The sequence below is a fragment of the Gorilla gorilla genome, chromosome 5 (genome assembly GCF_029281585.2).
Source record: "Gorilla gorilla gorilla isolate KB3781 chromosome 5, NHGRI_mGorGor1-v2.1_pri, whole genome shotgun sequence".
Lineage (NCBI taxonomy): Eukaryota > Metazoa > Chordata > Mammalia > Primates > Hominidae > Gorilla > Gorilla gorilla.
In genome coordinates, this window is record NC_073229.2 from 148,397,607 (window position 1) to 148,416,528 (window position 18,922).

The 18,922-nt window shown below is 36.3% G+C and overlaps 1 protein-coding gene across 4 annotated transcripts in view; it reads left to right on the top strand.

Moving 5' to 3' along the window:
- Positions 1-18,922, top strand: part of NKAIN2 (sodium/potassium transporting ATPase interacting 2) — a 1,018,833-nt gene that overhangs the window by 409,374 nt on the left and 590,537 nt on the right. The window lies entirely within an intron of this gene.

Consider the following 18,922-nt stretch of genomic DNA (forward strand, 5'->3'; position numbering starts at 1 on the left):
TTGACTGTATATTACACCATTTGGCCTGACAACAAGCAATTTCTAATAATAAATATAAAATACATAAAATAGATGCTAATATGACCAAAGTTTGCCACATAGCCATACTGGGAAAATGGTGAGAGGATGGCAAAATAGGAAATAATAGGCAAAGCTAAAATTAATATCCTAAAGTATAAACATATTGTATATAATTTTGAAGTTAAATAAGTAGGAAAAACAACTCAGTACTTGAAAGTGGTGGCCTACGGAAGCATCCTGGGAGAGGGGGAAGAGTGAGGTAGGAAAGTGTTGCTTTTCATATAAATTGTGATATTACATGTGGTTATAAATCAGGATTAAATGTTTACTTGAGAGAAATTAGTATTTTACAAATAAAAATAAAGTTTTGATAATATAGTTAATTTTAAAGCTCATCTACATGGTTAAATCAACTTTAATTTTTAAGGTAATGTCTTTTAATCCGTGGTAGAGAAAAAAAAAGTCTTTCAGGGTGTGTTTTGGTGAGATTTGGAAATAAATTATACTAAAAACGATCTGTACAATGGAAAATGATTGCATTTTATGTCATTGATACAAAGCACACATTTCTTTCTTTATGTCTACTTTTGTTTTGTTGATTTGTTTACCTAAAGGTATTTTAAACATTTGGTAATGTGAAAGCCTGACTAATCAGACCACTTTCTCATCCTGGAATTCCAATTGACATTCTCGACTGCATGAATAAATGATTCTACTGAATTTAGTCTTCCATTGTGTCACATATTACAAAGCAGTGTTGCATCTTGGCAAAAATTCTGCTGGCAGATATATATATATACACACACACGCACACATATACACACACACACACATATCTATATATAGAGAGAGAGATAGATATATACACACACAAAGCTCAAATATTAACTAAGATGTTCTTCTTGTCAATAGTTTCTAAGATAGACCTAAAACTAAATCAGTTGTGTTTCATATAATAGCAGTAACACTATTGGCAATTTGTATGCGGTCCTTTGCAGTAAGAATGGAGAATAACTTGGTGGAAACTTCTGAAAGCTACAGTTCCAGAGTAACAAAAGGAAAAAGAGGAATTCGTCTAGTAAAAGGCCGTATGGCAAAGTGTATGTTAAAAAAAAAAAAAGTGGAAAAGGCATTATTGACTTGCAGAATGTTCTAAAAATACCTCATTCAATAAGTACATCTTGCTAGTTGACACACAATTATGTTAATGTAGTAAGAGTTGAAGAGTAATTTAAATATAATTAGGGCTTAAAAGATACATGGCATAGAGCATGGAACTTGTTTTGGTGCGTGAGTGGAGTATTTTTAATGAAAATAAAAAATAAAAGTAATCTGTAAATTAAAACCTTTGTGTATTTTCAATTTCATTTGAGGTTATTCTCACATGACTGATAAAGATGATGAAACAAATGAGTTTCATCATGAATTTATTCTCATATAAATGACACTTTTCAACATCCTGTTTTGGAAAAAAGAATGAAAAACATTTCTTGATTCTTAATAGGACACCTATTTCATGAACATTCATTTCCATGCCATGTCCCAAGCTGCATCTATAAAACAACAACATAATTTATTAAATAAGGGGAAAATCAGTCTACCAACTACTAATAGCAAAACAACAATATTTTTAAAATAACATTGGCTGATACTTATTTTCAGTGAGTTTACTCATTGTTTTTTAGAGAGTTGATTTGTTCCGACATAATTCTAATCAATTATAGTATGTTGTAGATAGATTTAGTGTGCTCTGTAAAAAAATCATCTAATCTGACCTTCTTTTTAAATACCAGTTACTAGTAGACCAAGTGTAACTCCTGGTGACAGCTATAAATTGAGTATTGTATTAGTTCATTTTCACACTGCTATAAAGAGATACCCAAGACTGGGTAATTTATGAAGGAAAGAGGTTTAATTGACTCACAGTTCCACACAGCTGGGGAGGCCTCAGGAAAGTTACAACCATGGCAGAAGGTGAAAGAGAAGCAAGGCACCTTCTTCACAAGGCAGCAGGAGAGAGAATAGTGAAGAAGGAACTTCCAAACGCTTATTGGGGAGACCACCTCCATGATGCAATCACCTCCCTCCCTCAACACATGGGAATAACAGGTTGCTCCCTCAAGAGGATTACAATTTAAGGTGAGATTTGGGTGGGGACACAGAGCCAAACCATGTCAAGTATGAAAACTGATCCTTTTCTAGAAGTCCCTTCCAATTTTAAAAAATTATATTAGGACAATTTATTTATTAACTCACTGAGCAAACACTTATTTTTATTTTTATTTTTAATGTTTTTTCTTTTTTTTCTTTTTTTTTTTGAGACAGAGTCTCGCTCTGTCACCCAGGCTGGAGTGCAGTCGTGCGAACTCGGCTCACTGCAACCTCCGCCTCCTGGGTTTAAGTGATTCTCCTGCCTCAGCCTCCTGAGCAGCTGGGACTACAGGTGTGTGCCACCACATCCGACTAATTTTTGTATTTTTAGTTGACATGGGGTTTCACCATGTTGGCCAGGGTGCTCTCGAACTTCTGACATCAAATGATGCCCCCGCCTAAGCCTCCCAAAGTGCTGGGATTACAAGTGTGAGCCACCACGCCCGGCCAACACTTATTGAATATGAGTTACAATTCAAGAGTCTGTTAAGTGTAGAAGATAAAAGCAACAGGTAAATTTTAAAAATTCATAAGAAATACTATGTTAATCTTACTATGATGAAGTATTATGAGAACCTATAGGAAGAAGGTATTTCCTGAGTCCTAAAGGTTGGCTCTCAAGTAGAATAGATTTTGATATTTTAGAACAACATCAGTGAAATGGTTGAAAGCTGGTTTATTCCTATTTATTCCTATATCCTTATTTACAGTCTAAATGGGAGGATAAGAGATACACTAACAAATTAAAAATCTTAACAAAATGCCAGGAAATAAACAACAAATTTAGATATGAAAGATAAAGGAATGCAAAAAATACTATATGCTATTCTTTGTTTCATTTAGCATTGTTTCATAAGCATCTTTCCATGACCTTAAATATAAAGCATGAAATTTAATGGCTTTCTACTTGATATGATTAGGTTTTGTCTCCCCACCCAAATCTCATCTTGAATTGTAATTCCCAGGTGTTGAGGGAGAGACCTGGAGGGAGGTGATTAGATCATGGGGGGTGGCTTTCCCCAAGCTATTCTCATAATAGTGAGTGAGTTCTCACAGAAACTGCTAGTTTTATAAGGGGCTCTTCTCCTTCTCTTTCTCACTATCTCTCCTGTCACCTTGTGAAGAAGGTGCCTCCTGCTTCCCCTTCCACCATGATTGTTCATTTCCTGAGGCCTCCCCAGCCATGCCAAACTGTGAATCAATTAAACCTCCTTTGTTTTTAAATTACCTAGTCTTGGGCACTATCTTTATAGCAGTGTGAGAACAGACTAATACACTACTATAACATCTTATTGATGTATGCACTCTCCTTTTTTCTCCTTTTTTGGGGCCATTTATTTATAAAGTTGTACTAAGATAAATAGTATTGTGATGAATAAACATACATATGTATATATATATATATAGCATATCTTTGTGTACATCTTAAATTTTTTTCTTAGAAGAAATTTATAGGATGCCAATTGTATCACCTGAGAATATGAGAAAATTTAAGCCTCTTCATATGTATTGATAAATTGTTTTCTAATAATTTTGCCCCAAATTATATATAAATTATACTAATATTTATGTTTGTTTATTTGTTAATTGTCTATCTCTCCCAGCTGAATGTAAGTCCTGTGAGGGTGGGAACCTTTAGTTTTATTTAAAGAGGCCTAGAATAATTCCTGGGATATACTAGGAGCTCCATAAATATTTATTTAGTTGAATGAATGAAATTTCAAAAGGAATAATTTTAAGCCAAACTCTTCACGTATTTAGATTCAAAATCTGGCTGCTCTATATAAAAGAAATAATCTTAAACATTGAGAAACTAAAGCAGTTAACACAGATTTTTTTCAAGAAATTATAACTTGGTGTGAATCCAACAAAGTGCTAAGGTGAGAAACTTTACTGAGGAGAAAATCAGCTTTGAAATGCCCAAAGGACTATAAATCATGCTGCTATAAAGACACATGCACACGTATGTTTATTGCGGCACGATTCACAATAGCAAAGACTTGGAACCAACCCAAATGTCCAACAATGATAGACTGGATTAAGAAAATGTGGCACATATACACCATGGAATACTATGCAGCCATAAAAAATGATGAGTTCATGTCCTTTGTAGGGACATGGATGAAATTGGAAATCATCATTCTCAGTAAACTATCACAAGAACAAAAAACCAAACACCGCATATTCTCACTCATAGGTGGGAATTGAACAATGAGATCACATGGACACAGGAAGGGGAACATCAAACTCTGGGGACTGTTGTGGGGTGGGGGGAGGGGGGAGGGATAGCATTGGGAGATATACCTAATGCTAGATGACGAGTTAGTGGGTGCAGCGCACCAGCGTGGCACATGTATACGTATGTAACTAACCTGCACAATGTGCACATGTACCCTAAAACTTAAAGTATAATAATAAAAGAAAAAAAAGAAATAAAACGATAATTAAGGTAGAATGTTACCAGTAAGAGTTGTTGTTACCCAGCAAAGCAGACTAGAATAAAGGGCAGAAATGATGCTAAAGATGGAGCTCAGAATTTCATGAACCCCAATTCCATACATGTAGAGGCCATAACCATCTGGAATCATGCTTCCAACCTTATCCTTGCTCTGTTCTGGTAAAACATGCATGAGGAAGAATTTGTTTTGAAAAAAAGATGTGTTATAAAAATGCCACTATACTTATTTAAAATTCACTAGATTTTCAGAGTTAGGAAGAATGAGTGTTCGCTCTAGTTTGCATGGATCAACTGAGGTTACTTGTCTGTTGAATATTATCTTTCTATCACAAAATTGCTTTTCATTGAGAAATTAATATCTTCTTGAGCAACACTTGTTCTTTTTCACTCTGATAAGTCTGGAAGGAAGACTAGATCTTGCCTTCTAGATTAGCATTAAATATTTTCACCTTCTACCTATCCCGTAAAGGATGATCTGGATAGGCAGCTGGTGATAGATAATGTGAATCCAGGAATTTGGAGTAAACCTGATAGAAAATCTGTGTTATGATGTAACAGGAACAAGCAAAGACAACTGGATGTTAAGGGGTGAATTTCTTACCAAGAAACATCAGTTGTGTCAGTCAAGAAAAGGACAGAAATGTTGTTGCCCTCACAGAGATTACACTGAGGTTTGGGAAAAATAATAAATGAACAAACTAAAATATATTAAATCACTGGCTGAAGAACTAACCAAATTAAATACAGAAGTAAATAAATTTACATAAAGATATAAATAATAGAGAGTGTGTCATGTGGTAATTAGTGCTAAAGAAAAGTAAAACAGTACAGGGTTGGGAGCATTGGCATGTTGGATGCAATTTAAAATAGAGTAGTCAGGAAATGCCTAATGGAGAAGGAGAGATTTTTGGAAAACTCTAAAAGAAGAAAGGGAATGAGGCAAGTAAACACCTAAGAGAAAAGTGTTTATAGGCAAAGGAAACAATAAGACCATATGCCCAAACCTGGCAGTCAGGTGATATCACCCAGAAACAGAACTCTGGTCACTCCCAAGTTGATAAGGTAGAACCAGCAGAAAAGACTGAGGAGGAGAGGCCAGTGAGGTGGAAAGAGGCCACATAAGTAAGGAATACTGAAAGCCAGGTGAAGAATGTGTTGCATGGTGGAGAATCAATGCGTCTCTTGCTGCTAAGTCATGTAGAACATGGACCAAGTATTGATCATTTGGCTATGTGGCATCATTGAAGACAAGGACAAGAACGCTTGTGAAATCCTAATTCATACTGTAAGTTCAGATGATATTAGAAAGAACAGAACTGGAGAGAGTGAGTGAGACAATTTTGAGAAATTTTGCTTTAAAGAGAAAGAGACCCCAAGGCAGGCAGATCACAAGGTCAGGAGTTCAAGACCAGCCTGGCCAACATGGTGAAACCCTGTCTCTACTGAAAATGCAAAAAATTAGCCGGACATGGTAGCGGGCACCTGTAATCCCAGCTACTTGGGAGGCTGAGGCAGGAGAATCATTTCAACCCGGGAGGTGGAGGTTGCAATGAGTGGAGATTGCACCACTGTACTCCAGCCTGGGCGACAGTGTGAGACTCCATCTGAAAAAAAAAAAAAAAAAAAAAAAAAAAGTGGAAGAGACCAGTGAAGCTGTAACTGAAGGCGGAGATGGAGGCAAGAATAAACTTTTTTTTTTCCTTTTGGGAAGAGATATAAGGCATGTTTGTATGCTAATGGAAAGATCCAATGAATAGGAAAATAATTGATGATGCCGGGAAGAGGGGAAGAATTCTAAAGCAGAGTCCCAGAATAAGGGAAAGGCAATCAAATCTAGGGTACCTAGGGTTTCTACCATTGGATGTCTTTTCCTCACCCTTCCTGGACTCTGTTTTTGTTCTAGTATTTATACAAGACACTGCTATTGTAGAGGCATTGCAAGAATTCCATTAAGCATCTTTCTGTGATTTAATCCCACTTAAGCCCTTGATAGTCACTGATAAAGAGACTTAAAATCTCCATTTGTGCCAGTTTGAAGATTCTATACAAGATGTAAAGTTAACTTCATTTTCTTGATTTGTTTATTTTGTCAACTTGTGTTGGAATAATTGAACTCAATCCCACTTTATTTTCTATGTTCCATTTAGACATTCTTCCCTATTGAGAGTTAGTTAGAACATTTGCTTCCAGTGAGTCATCTGCCTACTTGAGATAGTTACCACCTATTGCTACATGACAAAGACAATGAAAATATAGAGATCTGCATAGTAATACAAAATGAGAGAATTTACTGCCTGTGTGTAATCATATCCAGAAAAGAATGCAGAGTGAAAATGTTTAAAATGAGATGGTGCATGGACAGGGTGTAGTTTGTTAGTCTAATTTGGATATAAATCTACAACTTAAGGAATGTGGGATTTCGAAGTTTGTTTTTAATTGATATTACAATCTCTCAGAGTCAAGAACAAGATGACAACTGATACTTCTGTGTATGGGGGGGATGTGTGCATAGACATATGTACATGACTACATATTCTGCATACATTTACATTCATATTATTTTACGTACAGTATGCACATATTTGCATGCATTCACATATGCGTGCACATACACACATACATATATATTTGTATTTATGTTTTGAAGGAGAGACTCCTGATTATTCCTTTGAAGTGTGACTATGATTTGGTATAATTATGATGTTTGGTTTATTACCAGCTTCATTTATAGAACTAAAAGGCCATGGTTAATTACTTCAAATGAATAACATATTGATTAACAAAGGCTGTTTTGTGCCTTTTTGAGACACCATTTAGGTAGCCTAAGACATTCAAATCCTCTAAGAATTAGATGATTTCCCTTTCTTGTGTTGTTTCTAGATGCTGGTAAGCAAACTGTAGCTCCCCAGAAATAGCCTAGATACATCATCTACTTGGGAAATACTGTTCTGGACAAAAATCATTACAGTTCTGATTGATGCCCAGCATTTTAAGCAGTCTTCTTCTGAAAGAGAGATGCCTCCCTTTTAGCCCTGAATAAATATAACTAAGAGATGGTTATTTAATTCCTTTGTCATAAAAAGGTTTTAAGAAACCTTGATCTTTTCACATTATGTGAAAATTGTTTCCTTAATACATGGGTCACAGGCATTAATATAAGTGATATGTTTTCCACTTTTCTAAAATTCCACGGACCTTGAAACTGTTCTGGATATTGAGGATTCAACAATTCATTTTTAGTGCTCTTGACGACTGGGTGTAGTAATTTAGGATGTGGCTATTTATTGAACAGGAATGAAAGCTGACTTGGGAGTATAAGCTATTTCTCTTATTATATCCAGTCAAGTATTACAGTCAAGTACTACAGTGGGCCCCAAGGTAACTAAAAAGTGAAAACTTGCCCTCCAGGTTAAGATACATATCCTGTAGCTGCAGGTATCAAATCATTCATTCTTTCATTCTAGAGATGTTTATTGAGCTTTCAATATAGATTGCTTTGTTTTCAGAGCTGTCTACTCATAAAAAATAAAGATGAAATAATAAGATATTCAACAAAAATGTTTCTGTTTCTATGTTTTGATAAATTTTCTCTTAATTAATGCTTCCACAGAAAATTGATGAATTTACTTCAATGGACCATTGTAATTTTCAAGGATAGTATAAAATAGTAGCAAAATTAAATGCTATATCTATAGTGTATCTATTTTTCTTTTCTAGTCATTTATGATACTACGTCTTATAAAAGTTTCATACAAAGATATTCTCCTTTGTCTGAAATAATGAGAATGCTTCTTTCCTACTTGACCATAATTATCTGCTCTTATTTCCTAAAATAATCCATTTGGAACTTTTTTTTATTTCTCTAAAATACCTTTATAATTCAAAGGAAGTCTTTCAGAATTGGTAACTCCAGTCTGACTTAAGGATTGGAAAGTACATTACATCTTCTTATAACTTGTAATTCGGAAATGTTATGATATTGCAAAGCATGCACCATTATCAAGAGTCATTGTATTGTGTTCAAAATAAAATTAAATATGGAAAAATATGCATATAAATATATAAAAACATGAGAAACACTTATTTTTATTGATTATTTTCAAATATGTATAATATACCTATAAAAACATAAACCTCTACAAGTTGGTAGAGTTTCCTTTTCCGTTTCAGTTGAAGAATTTTTTGTCCAGATGCACAAATACCTCTGAGACAAAGGCAGAATATGTCACAGGATCCAGAAAATCATTATGAAAACAAAGCTCTTTTCTCTAGTGGCATGAGGTATATAGTATGATGAGGGGGGTCTATTTTGCTCTTTGTACGCTGGTCATTTTTGCAAAGGCCATTTATTAAAGCAACAGATAGGGAGACATCAGTTATGTTTTTGGCCTTCTGTTTACTATAAAATGTTGGAAGACTTGAAAAGCCCCACTAAAATCATTGAAAAGATCAAAGCCTAAGTCCAGTGTCACAGGAGAGAATGGACACTGTCAATTCCAGTGGATGTAGAATGTTTTACTACAAAAAGCTTGGAAATAGTCTTTAATTTGTATTTTTTTCCTATATAAGCTGTTAGGTCAGTGGCTGTTTTTTAAAAAAATTATTTTTATGTGAGCTCGATAGTTGACAGTCTTCTAGTGATAGACTTCTTATGCTTGGATATATTGATAAGCTGTAAAAGTACCCTGAAATTTGATATCCTTTCTCATCAGCATCTGTCTATTTGTATATAAAGTTTATATAATATAATATACATATTTTCAAGAAGCACAGTTTCTTTAAAACAAGCTTTTCCCCTGCTCGAGTGTTCTAACTTTTTGCTGTTGCCTCAGATTTCTTTTCTCAGAGTTTGTAGACCTCTGTTACCCTTGTAACATTTCTATTGTTGAATCACTAACAGCAGGTAATGAATCGCCACCAATGTCAAAGGCAGAGTATTGCCCTAAAGATCAAATTTAAATCTTGGCCATGTTGTTTTGAGACTCTGATTATTTTCTCTTCCTCCCCCTCCTCTCCTTCATTTTTATATTATTATTTTTTGACTTGGAAGTGCTCCCACATCTCTCTCTTTGACAAAAATTTATATTAAAGTCTAGACTTTGGGAAGGCAAAGAGCCAATCTCTTTACTTTTTTGATCACATGAATGTGCAGTGTCATCTTTTAAAAATAAGAATTGTTTTCAGTAACCTAAATAAATCTGTCAGATAAGATTTTAGGAGGTGTTTAGGGAAGTATTTCAATTTTATTTATTGTTCATTACTTATGATGAATTTAGCACTTACACACAGGAATCTTTTTGTGAAAAGCACTTAACAGATTTCTTTGAATTCTCCCAATAACCCTGTAAGAAATGGAAATAGAGTATTTATAACCTCTACCTCACAGGTGAAGCTGCTGAAACCACACATTTATACTCTTGTGCGATTTGCTCTTGGAAAGAAATTTCTTCAAGTTTGGAAGATTCACTATTGCTACTCTCTTGGAGGCAAAAAAAAAAAAGTTACTAATACTCTGAATCTAGTGGCCTGAACTCAAACCTCCTTATTGAGTGCATTTATGCCACTTAGAGGGACTTGATCACACATTTCTGTTTGGATCCCTTTCATGTGGGGTTTGGACTGTGGATTTGTGGATTGTGGATTGACAGACGTGGATTATGGACTGACTTTCCCTTCCTTTGAGATCCTGTGTAGCTGAAGCTTTTTCTATGAAATGGTTCATGGGTATGATATAAAAGGAAGTAGAGCTATAACATTGCTGTTTTGCAAAACTCTTCTAATATTGAAGTTGGCATTTACACTCATGCATAATTCTCTAAGGATTCAGTCCCTGTGAGTTTTTCTAAGCTTTGTATTTTATCTTTTAATCTGTTTTTTATTGTAGAACATGCAGAATATTTGCAGATTCAAACACTCTTAAATTAAGGGAGTGGTATTCATTTCAATGTTATAATTTTAAATTTGGGGAGCATTTTTGCCTCTAATAAATAAGCATAAACCATCCAATTTTCCAGAGATGCCGCAAGTTTCATTAATAGCTGCTTTTCATTCATTAAGGACTTATTATTTTGGATAGACAGTTTCCCATGAACCTTTCCTAATCCATTTCTAATTAGATCAACCCAGGCCCAGGTATGACTTCTTAGCTTACAGAAGGTAATGCCTCATAACTGAGGGCAGATGGGCCTTCTGGACGTGGAACACACAAGTATTCCTTTGGTGAAGGGAGAAAAATAAAATAGATCTGTCTTAGTTCGGGATGCTATAACAAGATACCATAGACTGGGTTGCTTAAACAACAGACATTTATTTCACACAGTTCTGGGGACTGGAAAGTTGGAAATCAGGGTGCTAGCATGGTTGGGTTCTGGTTAGGACCCTCTTCCTGGCTTGTAAAGGAACACTTTCTTGCTATATTCTCACGTGGCAAAGCAAGAGCGAGTGAGAGAGGGAGATCTCATATCTCTTCTTATAAAGGTACTAAACTCATCATGAAAGTTCCACCCTTATGATCTAATTACTGCCTGTTATGGACTGAATGTTTTTGGTTCTCCCAAATTCATAAGTTGAAACCTAAACTTCAGTTTGATGGTATTTGGAGATGAGGTCTTTGAGAAGCAAATCTGTTTTGGAAGTGAAGCCTTCCCAAATGGGCTTAGTGCTGTTATAGGAAGAGACCAAAGAGCTAGCTGGCTATTTTTTGCCATATGAGTATACAACAAGAAGTCAGCAGTTTGTAACCAAGGAAAAGGCCCTCACCAGAACCTGGCCAGGCTGGCACCCTGACATCAGACTTTCAGCCTCTGGAACTGTGAGTAATAAATTCTCTTGTTTGTAAGGCATCCAGGCTCTTATACTTTGTTATAGCAGCCCAAACTGACTTTAACATCTCCCCAAAGCCCCATCTTCAAATACCATCACACTGGGGGTTAGGGATTCAACACATGAATATACTGAACACACAACTCAGTCCATAGCAAGACCTAAAATATATATTAAACTAACCATTGTCCATGGTAGTGGCCAATTACCTGGCTCCCACTTGGCTGCAGTCTATGCTGAGGTCCTTTGTAAGCCTCTTGCATTTAGAAAGAAAGTCTCTTACCCATTTCTCTGTGTTTTTACTACAGGTCTATTGCCAGCCCTTTTTCTGTTTCAATGAAGTCAATTTTTAATGTAAAATGAAATAGTTTTAACGTTAAATGGTGCTTCGAAATTGTCAATGCAAAGCAACTTATACCAGATATACTTTCAATAGAAATAGGAAATTTAAAACATAGTGCCTATGTTCTAATTGCATTCATTCTATCATGGCCATCTTTTTATCACAAAAACATAAGGAAAGAGATGCTAGTAAGTACGACCTTGTCTAAGCTGAGAGATCATATAATACTATTAGTCAACTAATTAATATGGCACAATTGAAGGTATGTTTCTAAGTCAAGATAGATACAAAGTTAGGAAAAGATATGTAGTCATAGGAAGATATCCAGAATACATCAATCTATTTTCTGCACTAGCCTAGCTCAGATGACAGTATTTAAAGACAGAAATTCTTTGATAGGCCAATAAGATGGAGGAAATGTACCAGATAAAATAAATGAGAGAATGCAAGTATGACACAAGTTAATAACTTCACATATAAAGATGAATTTAATGGCTGTGGCAGGTAGCTACTAAGTATTAAGTAGTTTCAAACAAATTAAAGATTCACTTGACCTAGCCATGAAGATATATGGACTATGTGAAGGGCAATCTGTAGTCACTAATCTTAATTCTAAACATGTCAGGAAGAAGTTATCTCATAATGTGAAAAACCATACAATTTACTTTCTGGTAATATATTATGGTCACATATTTCCAAGTATTTTCAAAGATAGATAGATAGACAGACAGACAGACAGACAGACAGACAGGGTTTGGCTCTGTGTCCCCACCCAAATCTCAGTTTGAATTCTACTTCCTTAATTCCCATATGTTGTGGCAGGGACCTGGAGGGAGATAATTGAATCATGGAAGTGGGTCTTTGCCATGCTGTTCTCATGATAGTGAGATCTGTTAGTTTTAAAAATGGGAGTTTCCCTGCACAGGCTCTCTTTTTGCCTGCTGCCATCCATGTAAAACTTGACTTGCTCCTCTTTGCCTTCTGCCATGATTATGAGGCCTCCCAGCCACGTGGAACTGTAAGTCTGTTAAATCTCTTTTTCTTCCCAGTCTCAGGTATGTCTTTATAAGCAGCATAAAAATCGACTAATAAAGTAAATTGGTACCAATAGAGTGGGGCATTGCTGAAAAGATATCCAAAAATGTGGAAGCAACTGTGGAACTGGGTAAGAGGGAGAGGTTGAACAGTTTAGAGGGCACAGAAGAAGACAGGAAAATGTGGGAAAATTTGGAACTCCCTAGAGACTTATTGAATGGCTTTGATCCAAATGCTGATGATATGGTCAATGAAATACAGTCTGAAGTGATCTCAGATGGAGATGGGGAACTTGTTGAGAGCTGGAGCAAAGGTCACTCTTGCTATGTTTTAGCAAAGAGACTGGCAGCATTTTTCCCCTGCCCTAGAGATTTGTGAAATTTTGAACTTGAGAGAGATGATTTAGGGTATCTGGTGAAAGAAATTTCTGAGCAACAAAGCATTTAAGAAGTGACTTGGGTGCTGTTAAAGGCATTCAGTTTTAAAAGGGAAACAGAGCATAAAAGTTTGGAAAATTTGCAGCCTGGCAATGCGATAGAAAACAAAGTCTCATTTTCTGAGAAGAAATTCAAGCCAGCTGCAGAAATTTGCATAAGTAATAAACAGCTGAATGTTAATACCCAAGACAATGGAGAAAATGTCTTTAGGGCGTGTCAGAGCCTTTTCCAGCAGACCCTGCCATCAGCCCAGAAGTTTAGGAAGGAAAAATCGTTTCATGGGATGGGCCCAGGGTCCCAATGCTGTTTGCAGGCTAGGGACTTGGTGCCCTATGTCTCAGCCACTCCAGTCATGACTACAAGGGGCCAAAATACAGCTCCAGCTGTTGCTTCAGAGGGTGGAAGCCCCAGTCCTCGGAAGCTTCATGTGGTGTTGAGCCTGCGGGTACACTGAAGTTAAGAATTGGAGTTTGGGAATCTCTGCCTAGATGGCAGTTGATGTTTGGAAATGCCTGGATGTTCAGGCAGAAGTTTGCTGCAGGGGCAGGGCTCTCATGGAGAACCTGTTCTAGGGCAGTGTAGAAGGGAAATGTAAGGTTGGAGCCCCCACACAGAGTCCCTACTGGGGCACCTTCTAGTGGAGCTGTGAGAAGGGGGCTACTGTCCTCCAGACCCCATAATGGTAGATCCACTGGCAGCTTGCGCTCTGCATCTGGAAAAGACACAGACACTCAATGCCAGCCAGTGAAAGCAGCTGAGAGGGAGGCTATACCCTGCAAAGCTGTAGGGGCAGAGCTACCCAAGACCATGGGAACCCACCTCTTGCATCAGCATGACCTGGATGTGAGACACGGTGTCAAAGGAAATCATTTTGGAGCTTTAAGGTTTAACGGCCCTGCTGGATGTTGGACTTGCATGGGGCCTGTAGCCCCTTGGTTTTGACCAATCTCTCCCATTTGGAATGGGTGTATTTACCCAATGCCTGCACCCCCATTGTATCTAGGAAGTAACAAACTTGCTTTTGATTTTATAGGCTCATAGGCGGAGGAAGGGACTTTCCTTGTCTCAGATAAGACTTTAGACTGTCAACTTTTGAGCTAATGCTGAAATGAATTAAGACTTTGGGGGACTGTTGAGAAGGAATGATTGGTTTTGAAATGTAAAGACATGAGATTTGGGAGGGACCTGGGGTGGAATTATATGGTTTGGTTCTGTGTCCCCACCCAAATCTTATCTTGAATTGTACTCCCATAATTCCCACGTGTCGTGGGAGGGACTTGGTAGGAGATAATTGAATCATGGGGTGGGTCTTTCCCATGCTGTTCTTGTGATAGTGAATAAGTCTTACGAGATCTGATGTTTTAAAAATGGGAGTTTCCCTGCACAAGCTCTCTTTTTGCTTTCCACCATAAGACTTGACTTTACTCCACCTTGCCTTCTGCCATGATTGCGAGGCCTCCCCAGCCACGTGGAACTCTAAATTCATTAAACCTCTTTTTCTTCCCAGTCTTATGTATGTCTTTTTCAGCAGTGTGAAAATGGACTAATATTTATGTACATTTTTTCTAGATATATACTTCTTTATATATATATACATATATATACTTGCACATATAAGTATATATCTAGAAAGAATATTCAAAAACATAGAAAAGACATTTATTCTTTTCTTAATTAGACCCTGTCTTCTCTATCTTCTTCTTTTAACCTTTATATGTGATTACAATACAACATTTTGGATATTCAGAATTTTAAACTCCATTCTTGTAGGCACATCTGACTTACACAAGATCTCACAAACTTTTTAAGAATCAGTCGACATTCAAATATTTTCTGCCCATTCTCTGCCTAATTTCTCAACTTATCACTAGGCATGCCAACCACGGGGATTCTAATTTCCCAGCCTTTTCTAAGCTTTCTTGTGACCCAGCTCATTCTTTGGGTAAAACTGACTAGACTTCACTGGGCAAATAGTTAAAGGCTGTTTAATCTATGGATTGATCAGCAACTTATAAAATTACCTGATTAGAAAAGGTTTGCTAGATGAACTAGAAAAGGCCAAGTGAATGAAACAGTAATTAGCAGGAACTGAAATTAAAGGAAACAGAGAGAGAAGAACCTGGACAGAGAACAAGCCATGAAAGATCATGATGAGCCTACATGTTAAAGAATAAAAAATGATAAATAGCAGAATCTTTGAGGTAAAGAACAGTTTATAGATTCGATGGAAAAAATGAGCTAATTGTACTGAAAGAAGTGAGTAGATCCTTAGAGAGAAACAGAGGCACAATGCAAAAGAAACTATGTGACATCCAAGACAAGAAACAAATCTTTAATCTAAGTCTGTCTCTATGTTATTCCCCCACTTTCCTGATTGAATCTGTGTATTTTGCTCTCAAATTTGCTTACATAAAATATGCCCCAATAGAACCATCAATCTGCATCAATTTGCCATCACTGGCAAAATGGCATTATTTTTGAGGAAAAAAAAATGATCTTGGTTTGAGAGGATTTGGACAACTATTTTCCAGTATATTCTGTTACTCACAGTGCTTGTGTTAGTCTTCTAAACTAAACTTTTTACATTGCACCAATGTAAAAAGCCATATAAACCCCCCAACCTTGTAAGTAATTTATGAAAACTTATGTTATTTGGTAAAAACAAGATAATTGCAACCCTTATATGCTGATTCCTTGGAGCAGGGAAACACAGGAAAGAGACTTGGTGGCAGCTTTCAGTAGGAAAGGAGAGAATTCTGAGTTGCTGGGGGTACAATGGGAACCAGTCTGGGCCTGAGAAATAATTATTTGGGCTACGGTTGGATGACCTATGAGCTACCATCATATTACCACAACAATCAAAATTTTGTATTATATATTGCCTATTGGATTGTAATATTCATACTCTACATGATCTCCTTAGGCTAATTTTAGAAGACAAAGTTACCTTTTAGAGAAGAAAAAACAGAAGTTCACTCTATATGTGAATTTTACTTCTTGATAATTCTTTACGAACCATAATTATATTCTATCATAACATTTTCTGCACTAGCATTGAAATACAATTGGCTGTCGCCATTGCTTGCCCCTTTAGCAAGTTGGTGAGTTTTGCTCTCTCCCACCTGTGTATCCAGGTGTCCCAGCTCAGTTCCCTATGGTGAGCCCTGATGGTGACAGTGATGCTGCCAAAGCAAGATAACTAAAATCTTGTCTGCAAACCATCTTCCCATTCCACGGCTTCGGAAAGGAGCTGGGATTATGCTTGGTCCTTTTCCTTGTCTTCCTTTCCTCAAATTCACTCTCACATTTAAGAAAACATGGTGAAAATGTGCCCACATAAGGCATCTTGACTCTTCAAACTTTAAGATATGTTATACACTGATGACATATAGATGTATTTCTTTATGCTTTCAGGACCTTTGTAATGTGTGACTCATTATTTTTATGTGATGTCTACTAGGGACATTACATAACATGTGATGTCTAGAGAAAGAATGGGATTCTTCAAAAATTCTGCAGTAACAAGAATGAAATCTTCTAAAGCTTACCTGTCAATATGCTAGGTTATGCGTGATCACTATACTATACGAACATTCCAAAATCTTACAGATAGCATGACCATTTATCTGTGTTTTTATAATGTTTTCCCCCATTAGTAATCAACCCATGTTTGCTTTTGAGTGATTAGTTCTCAATATTATCCACCTTCTCGTCTATGCTGTAGGCTTTGTAGATCATTCCCTTCTTCAACATTATCCTGAAATTTAGTCCTTGGATCTATGTACCTCAGACATTTATCAAGGCACCCCAATTCTCTCACTTTCCAGCTCTTTCTGTTGTCTAGTTATTTACTCTTGGAAGTCTTTGCAGACTTACTTTTCAGCATCAAGATTGTCTTACCATTTTTGTCTCTAAAGCATCATTGAATCTGAACATGACACCTCAATGCTACAGTTCCTAAAATTTTATTTCTTCCTCCATTTATGCAATTTTTCCTAAAATACTATTTCTTTCACAGTCATTTCCAGGAAAATAATCTAATTCAACATAAACTTTATGAATAATCCATTTGGATCCCACACTATGCTAGTTGTACCTTAAACTCACTGTAAAAGACCTTATTGGTGGTGTCCAGTAGGGAGAAAAGAATAATTCCAAGTGAAACCACTAGGGAGCTCAATTAGGGCACATTTTCAAGTGCTAAATTCTACTATGCATACAATATGCTCCTTATAAATATAGAAACCATATTCTTATTTATCTCTTCCTATTTAGCCAATTGCCCATCATGGTCCTAGCATTACAACCACCATACTATATAGGATTTAATGCTTGTCTCTGTATGTACTGATAAAATATTATCCATTAACATACTTTATGTTCAATTTTATTACATATTTTTCTTCATCCTCCATCAGTGTTGTCTACTTGGGATTTTAAGCTTATGTAGGATCTGGCCATGTAGGATTTACTAACTGCACAATCAGCTCAGTAGCCTCCCACAGATTCTAAATAATATTCTAAAACTAACAAAAAAGTTGTATCGATACTTTGTTGATTAAATGAATAGTGCGAAGTTTTCCTCCCAAGTGCAGTGTGTATTTTTATACTTCTTCTAAGCTATAAGTTTCATTAACTTCAAGAACAGTAGTACCCTAGTAGTGCCAATTTTTCCATCAAGCAACTTAATAAGGTATAGTTGTAATGCTGGCTACCATTCAGATGGTGACAGGTGGCAGAGAAAGCACACAATGGAATTTTCCATCTGTCTCCTACTTTCTGGCGAAAGCTTAAAGGACAGAATATGATTTGTTCTATAATCTTCACTTACTTCTTTTCATCTACACACCATTAAAAAAAGTATACTTTAGCTTATGGAGGTTTACAGATCTTGAAGGTCAAAACCATGTGCTTCATCTATCTTCACTTTTTGGAAAAAGTACATTTGTTTATTCCATATGAAAGCTGAATTCTGGCTTAGAATTTCACCCCTTTTCTATGGAAAACATCTTACCTTCCAAAAGCTTTACAATAATCTGAATTCATGTCTCCATACAGAGTAATAAACATAAAGAAGATGGTATACATCCTATTTATTGAATTGCTGAATGCATTAAAGACAACATCACTTCATTTTATTAATAGTTTTGTAAAGTTGAGATTTTGGTGGTATTCATTATGAAAGTAAGACTATGAACATAACATGATAGATGGAGAGCTGCAGCTTTAAATTTTGCATATAAGGGAAAATATATATTTTTGATGGAAATGGTGAGTTTTGGAGTAAAATTTTAGTTTTGTTTTGTTTTGTTTTTTGTTTTTTGTTTTTTCCTGAGACAGAGTCTCACTCTTTGTCACCCAGACTGGAGTGCAATGGTGCGGTCTTAGCTCACTGCAACCTCTGCCTCCCAGGTTCAAGCGATTCTCCTGCCTCAGCCTCCCAAGTAGCTGGGATTACAGGCACCCATGACCACTCCCAGCTAGTTTTTGTATTTTTAGTAGAGACAGGGTTTCACCATGTTGGCCAGGCTGTTCTCAAACTCCTGACCTCATGATCCGCCCATCTCAGCCTCCCAAAGTGCTCAGATTCCATGAGTGAGCCACTGCACCTGGCCTAGTTTTTTTTTTTTTCTATTTAATTTTTCATGATTCTTT